The sequence below is a fragment of the Salmo trutta genome, chromosome 23, assembly GCF_901001165.1.
Source record: "Salmo trutta chromosome 23, fSalTru1.1, whole genome shotgun sequence".
NCBI classification, from domain to species: domain Eukaryota; kingdom Metazoa; phylum Chordata; class Actinopteri; order Salmoniformes; family Salmonidae; genus Salmo; species Salmo trutta.
Genome location: NC_042979.1, coordinates 28,771,544 through 28,786,737, shown reverse-complemented (window position 1 = coordinate 28,786,737; position 15,194 = coordinate 28,771,544). Strand labels below are relative to the sequence as shown.

Genomic DNA, 15,194 nt, shown 5'->3' with positions numbered 1-15,194 from the left:
ATCTGTGCTGCTCCACAGCCTCTACTCTACTCCGCTATTAAAGTAATCACTGCAAGTTGACGTCATCTGTCTCTGTGTGAGTTCGTTGGTGGTCTGCGGGCAACACACACACACACACACACACACACACACACACACACACACACACACACACACACACACACACACACACACACACACACACGCGCACGCACACATACTGTACATGCCAGCCAGCCACACACACAAGTACAGTGCACGAATGCATGCATATATACAACTTACACACATACAACGTACACACACCTCAATAAAGACAGAGAGGAAATGAGAGTGTGTGTGTAATCATTGAGTTGTGCGTATTGCCTAAGGGTGGTTTTGCACACCTTGTATTTTAACGTTACAGCTGGTGTCCTGTCTAAATGGCCAAAGTTACAAAGCAGTGAAGTGAAGGCGTGAGTGTCATCAGGAGAACTAGGTTTATTTTGCAGAGGCAACCAAGTGGTCTTGGATGTGATGATGACATTATAAAGGGACAGAGTTCTATCTCCCTCTCACAACTGGTTTGTTCCTCTGTTTTTGCTGCTCGGTTGAGACTGTGACTTAGTGACAGTATAGGCGGCAGGTAGACTAGCGGTTAGAGAGGTGAGCCAGCAACTGGAGTGTTGCCAGTTTGAATCCTGGGTCCGACTGGAAAAATCTGTTGGCAAAGGTTGCTGGTATCAAATCCTAGATGTCATTGCCTGCTGTTGTGTCCCTGAGCAAGGCACTTAACCCCCCACAACAACAGCTCCCCGGGTGCCCAGTGTGGCAGCCCCCTGCACCTCTCCCAAACATGTATGTGTGTCTTTCGGAGGGGTTTGGTTAAAAGCGGAAATCAAATTTCGGTTGGACACTGTGTACAATTGACCAGTAATATTAAGTATATGTTTTCCTGTAGAGCAGTCCTAATATAAAGCACACATCCTGAGGTAGGAGCAAAGAGTGATATAGCCTCAGTCCCACTTTCTTTCTCTCTCTCTCTCTCTGAGGCAGCTGGATAGCTCTGATACGAAAACGGAAACTGCAGCAGCACCACAAACCCAAAGGTTTTTCCTTTTCCTCTGATTGTCTCTTTGAAGAGCTCCTGGAAAGGCTCTGAAAGTCTCTGGTATCCTCTGGTCTTCATGTTGATCTCCAAACAAAATGTGTGTTCAATGTAAAAAAGCTGGCCTGCAGAGTGGAAACAAAACATAACAGAACTGACCAGGGATAGCTTGGTTATTATTCTGCAGAAATATAATTGTTTGTGTTTGTCGTCTCTGCATTTCTCTTATATACAGTGTATACCTGTCTGTGCTTGTGTGTGGAAGTGTGGTTTAACATGCTAACTTACTGTGACTGTCCCATCGATGTCTGTAGGTGTTTCTCATAGAGTGGATTCAGAATAATGAAATGAAATCAAACTTTATTTAAAGAGCATTTCACAAATATCGCAAATAGCAACATATTTTTCACAACCCCTAAATGTTCCATGTGTTAAAGGGATACTTCGGGATTTTGGCAATGAGGCCATTTATCTACTTCCCCAGATGTAGATGAACTCGTGGATACCATTTGTGACTCGTTTCAGGAAACTAGGCGTATGTCACGCGTGCGTCACTACTTCACAGGAGAGGCATTTGAACGTAAACATCATTTTTGGACAGAAATGCCTTCTGGAACATGTGAACTTTCATGTGCCTAAATAATAAACTTGTATGCCATCTGTAAATACGAATAAAATTATGAGCCTTTTTGGTTTAGCCACGGAAAAAGAAAAGAACCTTCCCACTAGCCATGATAATGGATGCGTTGAGATAATGGATGGGTTGGATATGCCGAGAGATGAGTTCGGATTGGGCTGCCAAGTAGCACACTTCTGTCTGTAACATGAGCTGGTCAGTATATGTAGATAATCCTTTCTAATCTTTTGTTTTAATATATCACATAGTAGAACTGCAAAAGTGTTGCTCTCCACTTTCTGGAGAACCGAAGGCAACCATGGCATCCGTGACAGAGAGGGAGAATCGTTCATCCATGTATACAGGTAAGAGAGTCTAGCTAGCTACATTTTCAGATATTATACGTTTCACATTTTGTCAGAAAGTCATTTTCATTGCAAGTTAAAGCATACTGTTAGCTAGCTAGCTAATGTTAGCTGGCTGGCTCACTAGATAACATTACGTGTATGATCTGTGTTGTAATATTATTCATATCTCAGAGCCGTTTGCATTGCTAGTTATAGCCTAATGTTAGCTAGCTAGCTAAAATTGAACCTGGCTTGTTTGCTACCTACAGATTTATGCAGGGTAGTAATGTTATGATTATGGTTCATTGTTTAGCTAGCTAGCTACATGTCTAAACAAAAGACTCCACTATGCAAGTAACCATTTCACTGTACCGTTTACACGTTCTGTATCCTGTGCATGTGACAAATACACTTTGATTTTATTTGATATAGTATGTGTTTACCAGAGATGGTAATGTGAAGAACAACATGGCCTGCACCAAAGTCAAATCAGGATATAACGTTAGGCCAATGAGACAGTGTCCAAGTTCTAAAATTCTCCGATAGAATGCCCTGCTTTTATTTCATCGCACTCAGAACCGTAAGCTATTTTCTGTAAGTGGCTCGCCATTAACTTGTAAATAAGGATCTTGTTGTGAGTTTATTTTCCTGTAATAATGAATAAAAATGTGTTACAGTTAAGACGTCAGCTATATGATATGGTCATTATTTGAACTGGCTAGCCAGATAACTTAACATTAGCTAGCTAGCTAACAAGCTACAAATGAACCAAAACATTGTTTAGAAAGTTGCTTTTAGTTACCTGGTTTGCTAGATTGACATACACTACATTCACTTTTAAACGGGTGGATTTATTGGTGCTAAAATACACCAGTTACGCTATTTTGGACCACCAGGCTCCTGATGTCATGCAGCCTGTAGTTTTTGTGTTTGTTCTTTTTCATAAAGACAACAACAACTTTGATTTCGGATGACCATAGAAAACCAGCCTTTAGTCTTGAAATTTTTGGTGGTTTAGTATATGGCCTCACATGTGAATCCTTAAAGAGATGGGCGGGGCTAAGGCTTAAGAGGATGTGAACGATACTGAATGGGTGTAGACAAAGAAGAGCTCTCCAGTAGGTGTACCAAAACATTCAAGGTCCATTTTCTCAAAAGTTGGGTTACAAAGTAGAATTACTTTCCCATTGTTCCTCAACTGTAGTGTATGATATACCATTTTCTAGCTCTGAGTCTCTACTTTATCCAATGTAAAACATTTATCCAATTTTGATAAATCGAGCCGGTCCGTCACATTTGTATGTCTCTGTGTCCAATATGAAAGAAGTTAGAGGTAGTTTCGCGAGCCAATGCTAACTAGCGTTAGCGCAATGACTGCTAGCAGATACCCATAGACTTCCAGTCATTGCGATAAGTAGATAAACATTCTTTACAGTTTATGTAAAGTACCAGTCAACAGTTTGGACACACCTACTCATTAATGGGTTTTTCTTTATTTTTACTATTTTTACATTGTAGAATAATAGTAAAGACATCAAAACTATGAAATAAGACACATGAAATCATGTAGTAACCAACATTTTTTTGATTTGTTGATGACAGCTTTGCACGCTCTTGAAATTCTCTCATCCAGCTTCATGAGGTACTCACCTGGAATGCATTTCAATTAACAGTTGTGAATGCATTTCAATTAACAGTTGTGCCTTGTAAAAAGTTAATTAGTGGAATATCTTTCCTTCTTAATGCGTTTGAGCCAATCAGTTGTGTTGTAACATGGTAGGGGTGCTATACAGAAGATAGCCCTATTTGGTAAAAGACCAAGTCCATATTATGGAAAGAACAGCTCAAATAAGCAAAGCGAAATGACAGTCCATCATTACTTTAAGACTTGAAGTTCAGTCAATCATCAAGCGCAGTCTGAAAAATCATCAAGCGCTATGATGAAACTGGCTCTCATGAGGACAGCCAAAGGAAAGGAAGACCTAGAGTTACCTCTGCTGCAGAGGACATGTTCATTAGAGTTACCAGCCTCAGAAATTGCAGCCCAAATAAATGCTTCACAGAGTTCAAGTAACAGACACATCTCAACAACAACTGTTCAGAGGACACTGTGTGAATTAGGCCTTCATGGTCAAATTGCTGCAAAGAAACCACTACTAAAGGACACCAATAAGAAGAAGAGACTTGCTTCGACCAAGAAACAGCAGCAATGGACATTAGATGAGTCCAATTTGAGATTTTTGGTTCCAACCTCCGTGTCTTTGTGAGAAGCAGAGTAGGTGAATGGATGATCACCGCATGTGTGGTTCCCACCGTGAAGCATGGAGGAGGAAGTGTGATGGTGTGGGGGTGCTTTGCTGGTGACACTGTCTGTGATTTATGTAGAATTCAAGGCACACAGCATTGTGCAGCGATACACCATCCCATCTGGTTTGCGCTTAGTGGGACTATTGTTTGTTTTTCAACAGGACAATGACCCAACACACCTCCAGGCTGTGTAAGGGCAATTTGACCAAGAAAGAGAGTAATGGAGTGCTGCATCAGATGACCTGGCCTCCACAATCACCCGACCTCAACCCAATTGAGATGTTTTGGAATGAGTTTGACTGAAGAGTGAAGGAAAAGCAGCCAACAAGTGCTCAGTATATGTGGGAACTCCTTCAAGAATGTTGAGAAATCATTCCAGGTGAAGCTGGTTGAGAGAATGCCAAGTGTGTGCAAAGCTGTCATCAACGAAAAGGTGGCTACTTTGAAGAATTTCAAATACAAAATATACTTACTACTTAGTTCCATATGTGTTATTTCATAGTTTTGATGTCTTCACTATTATTCTACAATGTAGAAAAAAGTTAAAATAAGAACAACCCTTGAACTTTCGACTGGTACTGTATATCTTCAGTGATATGAATGTAAGCATTCATCTGTAAATATTCATCTGTAAGCATTCATCTGTAAGCATTCATCTGATACACAAAGAAGAGAGTGAGCAGGGGAGAGAGAGAGAGAGAGAGAGAGAGAGAGAGAGAGACCAAGACCAGTGTGCAACAGATGGAGAGATATGATACAGGAAGCATCTTCTGAGGAATCTTTGTCGTTCTGGTATTTGGCTCTCTATTTTTCCCCTTCTCCAATCTACATCTTGATCCCTTACTTTGTCTCCCTACCTCCTCCTTTCGGGCCCTTCTCTTTCTCTTGCTCTCTCACCCCTTGGTCTATCAAACACACGCACGCACGCACGCACGCACACACACACACACACACACACACACACACACACACACACACACACACACACACACACACACACACACACACACACACACAGCCCAGTGAGGCTAGTCTGTGGTGTGGTGTGGTGTGGTGTGTGTGCGTGTGTGTGAATTAGTGCTGACCTTGGCTTCCATCATCCAGCCATTCAGTCACAGCTTGAGAAACGTTTAGGGCCAGAGAGTTCCCCAGTCGCCCCCCACAACCCCCCTCCCTTGACTTCACTTCCCCAAACCCCCCACCCCTTCCCCCGAACCCCCTAACTGCTGAAAAAAAAAGACCCCACAGTGGACATAAATAGGAAATCTCAAATGACACCTTATTTCCAGTTCTATATTATAGTGCACTACATTTGAACAGTTCACTATACAGGGAATAGGGTGTCATTTGAGAAACAGTCACACACTTCTATGGACAACTATCAGCTTGTAGTGACTGTGTGACTGTGTAACTGGGGTTGTAATAGTGGAGAAAACCCTCTAGACCAGAGTTATTTAATGTAACTTGTGTGTTCAGCTCTGTCGTTGGAAAATATTCACAATGAATTTAGAATCTACACTGTTAGGAATCAACTGAGGTCTGTCTGAAATGACACAGGCACACTAGAGCTGACCCAATTTAGTCCACTGGTCGATTGTTTGGTTGATAGGCTGTTGGTCGACCAAGATTTCGTTAGTCGAGCAGTCGCAAAATATTAGATTTTTTAAAATAAAAATCATGGTGTACAAGACAACTGTCTGATTCACACCTGTCTGAGTGGATGGAACCATTGTTGAGGACGTGGGGATGGCACAGTCCATCAGTCGAAGGCCGTGGGGATGGCACAGTCCATCAGTCGAAGGCCGTGGGGATGGCATAGTCCATCAGTCGAAGGCCATGGGGATGGCATAGTCCATCAGTCGAAGACAGTTGTCTTGTACACCATGATTTTTATAGAAAATAAACATGTTTTGCTACTGCTCGACTAAAGAAATCTCGGTCGACCAACAGCCTATCGACCAAACAATCAATGCTACTGAAATAGATATTCCATAAAAAATCTGCCGTTTCCAGCTACAATAGTCATTTACAAAATTAACAATGTCTACACTGTATTTCTGATCAATTTGATGTAATTTTAATGGACAAAAAATGTGCTTTTCTTTCAAAAACAAGGACATTTCTAAGTGACACCAAGCTTTTCAATGGTTGTGTATATCTACATAAATAAGACAGATCCTGCTTCTGTTGCCTGTTTTAGTGTTTGTTTAATAGCCTACTGATTCCGGGAACACCAAGCCTCATGCAACAATTTCACCAATTCGTCTGTTTTTAATCTTTTCTATGTTGTAATAAAGGCATTACACATTTTTTCATTTGACCAGCCTCTCTGGTATTATTTATCATTTATTTAGTGTCGTTTACACTGTTCCAAATGTTCAGAAAAATTCAAATAATAATAATAACCCTTTTTCCTTGATCTCCTTCTTATTGTTATTATTATTATTACGATCATGAATATAATAATAGGTAATGTCATTATCATTAGTAGGCTTAGTATAGCAGACTTGTATAACCACCATAGAGCTGTAGGCCTAAGAGCACATCCTGTTTAGTCTTAATACCGTACAGTAGCGGTGCGTGGGTAAAATCATTGGGGAAGCAAAGCCCCCCACCCAAAAAAGCCATACAACAACCTATGTGTTGTGATAATTGCGTTGTTTGCTCTATAATTTGTTAATTCATATGCCTTGCGACCATGATATATAGGCCTAAGGGCCAAGACAATAAGAATAAGAAATACCAATTCAACCACACTTTTGTTTTTGTCATGCCTGCTCCCGCTCTCCCTCCCTGGCGCTCCAGGGCGCCAGGCAGCCCTGCATTACACACACCTGCTTCCCTTGTCACACGCATCAGTGAATCATTGCACTCACCTGGACTCAATCACCTGTGTTATTTCCTTCCATATATCTGTCTGTTCCCTAGCTCTGTTCCCCGCTTCTGCATTAATTGTCGTATGTCGTTGTGTTACCCGTGTGCTGACGCTGTTCCTGTCTTGTTCCATGTCTGTTCCTTATTAAATGTTGACTCCCCGTACCTGCTTCTCTACCCCAGCGTCGGTTCTCACAGAATGCTGGCTTTTTGGTTGGTGGTGACGTCGAGTCCGGGGGCCGCCGCTGATGGAACCGGGGATGCCTTAGTTGGCTTCCACACCCTAGCTGGCTCAAGAAATTCCTTGCCCCGGTTGGCTCGGCAGGTGCCCATCCCACATCAGGCCTCTGCTGGATCGTCAGGGTTTTACCGCTCAGCCGGCTCGCCAGGCGTCTACACCTCAGCCGGCTCATCAGGCTCCCACGTCCCAGCGGGATCATCAGGTTGCCACGCCTCAACCAGATCGTCAGGCTCCCATGCCTCAGCCGGTTCGCCAGGTTCCTATGCCTCTGCTGGTTCGTCGGGCTTCTAAACCCCAGCCAGCTAGTCCAGTGCACATGCCTCGGCCGGCACGTCAGGCTAGTCCAGGTGAGACGCCGGGTGGCGCCCCTAGAAGGTGGGGGTACTGTCATGCCTGCTCCCGCTCTCCCTCGGCTGCCCTGCATTACGCACTCCTGCCACCATCATTACGCACACCTGTTTCCCTCATCATGCGCATCAGCGATTCATTGTACTCACCTGGACTCAATCACCTGTGTTATTTCCTTCCATTTATCTGTCTGTTCCACAGCTCTGTTCCCCGCTTCTGCATTAATTGCGTATGTCGTTGTGTTACCCATGTGCTGACGCTGTTCCTGTCTTGTTCCATGTCTGTTCCTTATTAAATGTTGAGTCCCCGTACCTGCTTCTCTACTCCAGCATCGGTCCTTACAGTTTTATCACAAAAACGGATACCAACCTCCGACCGGTGAAGTCCACAAAGCATATTGCATGTAACAGAGAGTTACATGACCTACAGCATGGTCAAGCAAGTTAATGTTTCTGACATTTTTGGACCACTAAACAACTATTGATTTAGAACAACAGTGAGTTAACCTCAAGTCACAAAGAAAACAGGAGCTGCCTCCACTATTTCAGCACCATGTCAACTTCAACATTTCAACATCATCAAATCATCTCCGCTTAGCCTAATACAGCGACAACTAAAAGATACCACAAACAATTTAGTCCAATCAACATAATGTAAATATGATGTGGCTGTCCATGATTCTGATTTCTGTGTGTGTGTGTGTGGGTGTGTGTGTGCGTGTTCGTGCAAGTAGAAAAGCATGTTGACTCACCCTACTTGTAGAGAAACACCAATGCCATCCTCCTCTCTTCCATGTTGACGAAACGGTCTATCCCTCTGTCATACAGTACATACTTTTATTTTTTGTTGTCCTAGGCTACCTGGCTAAAATGCTTGCTCGCTAGCCTAACTTCATGGGCAGTGATAGCAAGTTAACATTAGCCTTCTACATCTAGTTACATACTGAACTTCCATCCTCTCAGGCCAGGGGCACAACATATTCATTAATGGTTCGATCAGCATTGATGTTGTAATCATTGTCCAGCACAGAGAATTAAGTTAAACCACAAGTCCAAATCCCTATCTCCATCGATAGCTAATTTAGGAAAGGGCCAATTTTAGCTAGCTAGCTAGCCACTGGAGGACAACAACACAAACAAGATGCAACAATTCAAGTCATTTCTGTCAATGACGTATGCTCTCAATGCAATTTGTCAAGGGAAGCCAAATCCAATCTGGCTTCCCTTGACACTTTATTTTGGTGCGCCAGGACCATTCACAGTTGAGCTCGCTGAGCTCGCTGGCTTCCCTTGCGTTCAATGCTATGGGCGGCAACAATGTCATTCTTCTTTGTACCAGACAGCATCAGATAGATGCTGGTCTACACGTAGAGAGACAGAGGGGCGCTGTTTCGCTCGCTCGGATGCTTTCTCCGGTGAGATACATTCAGCCTCTTGCGAATTGAAGGAAAATTATGAAACACAGAGAGACAAAAACGTTTTTATTATTATTATTATTATTTTAAATCTTGTATTTAAAAAATTGGGAAGCCTGGCTTCCCTTGGTATCCATGAATACACGCCACTGATGCTGTAAACTTACTTAGGCCTATATTTCAATACTTATATAGGCTACTGTATCAATCAATAATTTATTTGTTCATGTCATCACACAGCATACGAGTCATTCACGATGTGATGTGAAATGCAATCAATCATTTTAGTTTTAAAATAAAATAACAAAGTGAACATTGAATAATTAGCGTAAACAATAAATAAGCCTAAACCGTTCCATTTCGGAAATTGCATTCACTTATGAATGTGACTGTTAATCTTTGCTGTAATAAAGGCTTTACAAAAAAAAGTACGCTCATCATTTATTTAGTGTTGTTTACATTGTTCCAAATGGTCAGAACAATTATATTGTAATCTAACAGCACCTGTTTGGCACACATACAGTGCATTCGGGAAAATATTCAGACCCCTTGACTTTTTGATACGTTACAGCATTATTCTAAAATTGATTAAATACAAAAAATCCTCATCTATCTACACACAATACCCTATAATGACAAAGCAATACATATATATTTTTTTTTTTTGCAAATGTATTAAACATAAAAAACTGATACGTTATTTACATAAGTATTCAGACCCTTTGCTATAAGACTCAAAATTGAGTTCAGGTGCATCCTGTTTCCATTGATCATCCTTAAGATGTTTCTACAACTTGAACGGTGTCCACCTGTGGTAAATTCAATTGATTAGACATGTCTATATAAGGTTCCACAGTTGACAGTCCATGTCAGAGCAAAAACCAAGCCATGAGATCGAAGGAATTGTCCGTAGAGCTCCGAGACAGAATTGTGTCGAGGCACAGATCTGGGGAAGGGTACCAAAAAATGTCTGACGCATTGAACGTCCCCAAGAACACAGTGGCCTCCATTATTCTTAAATGAAGAAGTTTGGAACCACCAAGACTTCCTAGAGCTGCCAGTCCGGCCAAACTGAGCAATCGGGGGAGAAGGGCCTTGGTCAGGGAGGTGACCAATAACCCTATAGTCACTCTGACAGAGCTCCAGAGTTCCTCTGTGGAGATGGGAGAACCTTCCAAAAGGACAACCATCTCTGCAGCACTCCACCAATCAGGCCTTTATGGTAGAGTGGCCAGACGGAAGCCACTCCTCAGTAAAAGGCACATGACAGCCCACTTGGAGGACGCAGACCGTGAGAAACAAGATTCTCTGGTTTGATGAAACCAAGATTGAACTCGTTTGCCTGAATGCCAAGCGTCACGTCTGGAGGAAACCTGGCACCATCTCTACGGTGAAGCATGGTGGTGGCAGCATCATGCTGTGGAAATGTTTTTCAGCGGCAGGGACTGGGAGACTAGTCAGAATCGACTAGTCTCCCAGAGATCCTTGATGAAAACCTGCTCCAGAGCACTTAGGACCTCAGACTGGAGCGAAGGTTCACCTTCCAATGACCCTAATCACACAGCCAAGATAACTCAGGAGTGGCTTAGGGACAAGTCACTGAATGTCCTTGAGTGGCCCAGCCAGAGCCCGGACTTGAACCCAATTGAACATCTCTGGAGAGACCTGAATATAGCTGTGCGGCAACGCTCCCCATCCAACCTGACAGAGCTTGAGAGGATCTGCAGAGGACAATGGGAGAAACTCCCCACATTGCCAAGCTTGTAGCGTCATAGTACTGAGTAAAGGGTCTGAATACTTATGTAATTGTGATATTTTAGTTTTACATTTTTTACAAATTTGCAAAAATCTATTAAAACGTGTTTTTGCTTTGTAATTATGCTGTATTGTGTGTAGATTGATGAGGGGAAAAAAGGATTTAATCCATTTTAGAATAAGGCTGTAACGTAACACACATGTGGAAAAAGTAAAGGGGTCTGAATACTTTCCGAATGCACTGTAATATGCACGTAGCGCTTGCTCCATACCTTCTTTGTCTTGATCTCCAGTAATTTATTCCACACATCTGACTTCCCCTTTACCTCCTGTGCAAACAGTAAATATTACCCAGTTTCGAGTTTATTTGTCACGTCCTCTGTATCCATTTTGCTGTCACGTGTTACCGTGTTCAGAGTTTGTTATAACAAATGTATTGATGTGATTATGATATGCTATAGTTCAGGCCCTGTTGGTCAGGTGCATGTGATGCATACATGTGTCACGTAAAGAGAGTAAGAGTTGAGGGAACAGGGGATCTTTTTCCTAAACAAATTAGAGGTTTCAGTAACATAACTTTTCCGTCTGAAATGGCTGAAGTTATGTTGCAGCTTCAGCAAAGCAGACAGCACGAAACACACTGTTAATGTTCATGGTGGTCGCTGCAACAGGGAGGAGAGCGAGACAACGGATGCTAGTCACACAGTCACTCACTGCCTTTTTTTTAACACAGCGCAGCAAATCTGAGCCAGGCACAATCAAATCAATTGCGGTCGGACTCCCTCTACTCATTTTTGTGTCTTAATTATTTCATCAAACAGTTTGCTTAAAAGCATCAGACAAGCTCAGTGGATATATTTGATTTGATTAAAACACATAGGATGTGTCTATATATGGAAAAATACACATTACTCTTTTTTTAGATATTCTTTAGTCAGGGACAGCCCTAATGCACACACACACTTACACACACACACACACACACACAAAGGAAACCTAGAATGCCTTTAGAGCAGACGAGTGAAGTGTGTGTGTAAACACCCTGCCAAACCCACCCTGAGTTGCTGAACGTCATAACTGTATCAGCCCAGCTGACTGGACATTACAATATGATGGTAAGAACATGCGGTCTCCCACTCTTCTTGGCATAGATGACTATGGGTGGAGGTGGTGCCAGTAGGGTTGTTGAAGGACTGACGAGGATTGGCTAGGAAACTGACTGACCTTACTTTGCTTCAGTAAATCTGAGTTTAAGGGGAGCATTGCACTTTATTTTCAAACTGAAAATGGTGAGAGGGTGTTCTAGAAGCCCAGGGCCCAGCAGGTGTCATGTGATCCACCTGACAGCTGGTGAGAACCTCTGGTAACTTTGATAACCCAGAGGGAAAGGAGATCTGATTGGCTGAAAGCTGTTGTTGGTCAGATGTTATCACCAGAGCAGCTGGATCCCCAAAAATAACTATAGAAAAACATTTCTTTGTGAGTTGTTCCTTTTCCTCCGGAAGCTGAGATCATGATATACTGTAGCCAGTGAGACTTTTATTGCAGGGTATTGATTATTGAACTGCCTATTAAGTAGTGATCTTCCATTCTATAGCTGATGACCGAATACAGAAGTGTTCTCTTAAGTCAGATGTTAGGCGGAGGTTAGGCGGAGGAACCAGCCCTTAACAGAGTTTATTGGTAATGTCTTCACATTCAGAGATTGGAGGAAGCTATTAATGCAGCTAGCTATTCATCCCCCTGTTTCAGCACCAACCTGAAAAAGCAAACAGAAACACTGTGTTAGTGAAGATATACATCTCCCTGGATTTTGTTATGATTTTTTACTCTGTGCATCTGGAACTAAGGTGTGTGAACAACCTAAAAGTGCAGAGCAACCCTTGAAACAACCCCAAGGATTCCTCCTTCTAATTTAGTCCTTCTCCCCTGAACAGTAGAGCTAATGCTCAGCACACAGTCCACAAACTTCCCGTGCATAACCTTACGCTAATATTTCTAGCATAACCTATATTACACAATCTTGCTGCTGATTAGGGAAAATAAGGGAGTTTTTATTTTTAATTTACCTTTATTTAACCAGGTAGGCCAGTTGAGAACAAGTTCTCATTTACAACTGCGACATGGCCAAGATAAAGCAAAGCAGTGCGACAAAAACAACAACACCGAGTTACACATAAACAGACGTACAGTCAATAACACAATATAAAAATCTATGTACAGTGTGTGCAAATGTAGAAGAGCAGGGAGGTAAGGCAATAAATAGGCAATAGAGGCAAAATAATTACAATTTAGCATTAACACTGGAGTGATAGATGTGCAGATGATGATATGCAAGTAGAGATACTGGGGTGCAAAAGAGCAAGAGAATAAATAACAATATGTGGATGAGGTAGTTGGTTGGATGGGCTATTTACAGATTGGCTGAGTACAGGTACAGTGATCGGTAAGCTGCTCTGACAGCTGATACTTAAAGTTAGAGAAGGAGATATAAGACTCCAGCTTCAGTGATTTTTGTAGTTCGTTCCAGTCATTGGCAGCAGAAAACTAGAAGGAAAGGCGGCCAAAGGAAGTGTTGGCTTTGGGGGTGACCAGTGAAATATACCTGTTGGAGCGCGTGCTACGGGTGGGTGTTGCTATGGTGACCAGTGAGCTGCGATAAGGTGGGGCTTTACCTAGCAAAGACTTCTAGATGATCTGAAGCCAGTGGGTTTGGCGATGAATATGTAGTGAGGGCCAGCCAACGAGAGACTACAAACGCAATGGTGGATAGTATATGGGGCTTTGGTGAAAAAACGGAGGGCACTGTGATAGACAACATCCAGTTTGCTGAATAGAGTATTGGAGGCCATTTTGTAAAAGACATCACCGAAGTGGAGGATCGGTAGGATAGTCGGTTTTATGAGGGTATGAGTGAAGGATGCTTTGTTTGCGAAATAGGAACCCGATTCTAGATTTAATTTTGGATTGGAGATGCTTAATGTGAGTCTGGAAGGAGAGTTTACAGTCTAACCAGACACCTAGGTATTTGTAGTTGTCCACATATTCTAAGTTAGAACCGTCCAGAGTAGTGATGCTAGTCAGGCGGGCAGGTGCGGGCAGCAATCGGTTGAAGAGCATGCACTTAGTTTTACTTGCATTTAAAAGCAGTTGGAGGCCACGGAAGGAGAGTTGTATGGCATTGAAGCTCATTTGGAGGTTTGTTAACACAGAGTCCAAAGAAGGGCCAGAAGTATACAGAATGGTGTCGTCTGCGTAGAAGTGGATCAGAGAATCACCAGCAGCAAGAGCGACATCATTGATTTATACAGAGAAAAGAGTCATCCCGAGAATTGAACCCTGTGGCACCCCTATAGAGACTGCCAGAGATCCGGACAACAGGCCCTTCGATTTGACACACTGAACTCTATCTGAGAAGTAGTTGGTGAACCAGGCGAGGAAGTCATTTGAGAAACCAAAGCTATTGAGTCTGCCGATAAGAATGCGGTGATTGACAGAGTTGAATGACCTTGGCCAGGTCGATGAAGACGTCTGCACAGTACTGTCTTTTATTGATGCCGTTTAAGATATCGTTTCGGACGTTGAGTGTGGCTGAGGAGCACCCATGACCAGCTCGGAAACCAGATTGCATAGCGGAGAAAGTACAGTGGGATTCGAAATGGTTGGTGATCTGTTTGTTAACTTGGCTTTCGAAGATTTTTGAAAGGCAGGGTAGGATGTATATAGGTCTATAACAGTTTGGGTCTAGAGTGTCTCCCCCTTTGAAGAGGGGGATGACTGCGGCAGCTTTCCAATCGGCTAGTAATGGGGTTGCAACAATTTTTGTGTATCATTTTAGAAAGAGAGGGTCCAGATTGTCTAGCCCAGCTGATTTGTAGGGATCCAGATTTTGCAGCTCTTTCAGAACATCAGCTGTCTGGATTTGGGTGAAGGAGAAGCAGGGCCAGCCGTAGAAAAATGCTTATTGAAATTAGCGATTATCGTAGATTTATCGGTGGTGACAGTGTTTCCTAGCCTCAGTGCAGTGGGCAGCTGGGAGGAGGTGCTCTTATTCTCCATGGACTTTAGTGTCCCAAAACCATTTGGAACTAGTGCTACAGGATGCAAATTTCTGTTTGAAAAAGCTAGCCTTAGCTTTCCTAACTGACTGAGTATATTGGTTCCTGACTTCCCTGAAAAGTTGCGTATCGCGGGGGCTATTCGTTCGATGCTAATGCAGAACACCA

At 42.7% G+C, this 15,194-nt stretch overlaps 1 protein-coding gene across 3 annotated transcripts in view; it reads left to right on the top strand.

Moving 5' to 3' along the window:
- The window catches only part of lhfpl2a (LHFPL tetraspan subfamily member 2a), a 75,936-nt gene that overhangs the window by 13,529 nt on the left and 47,213 nt on the right, over positions 1-15,194 (top strand). The window contains exon 1 of one of the 3 annotated variants that reach the window (XM_029709750.1): positions 2,008-2,047. The exons of the other annotated variants lie outside the window; for them this stretch is intronic. The gene's annotated coding sequence lies outside the window, so the exon portion shown is untranslated. Of the gene's footprint in view, positions 1-2,007; positions 2,048-15,194 lie in introns of those variants that run through there. 3 annotated transcript variants of the gene reach the window in all.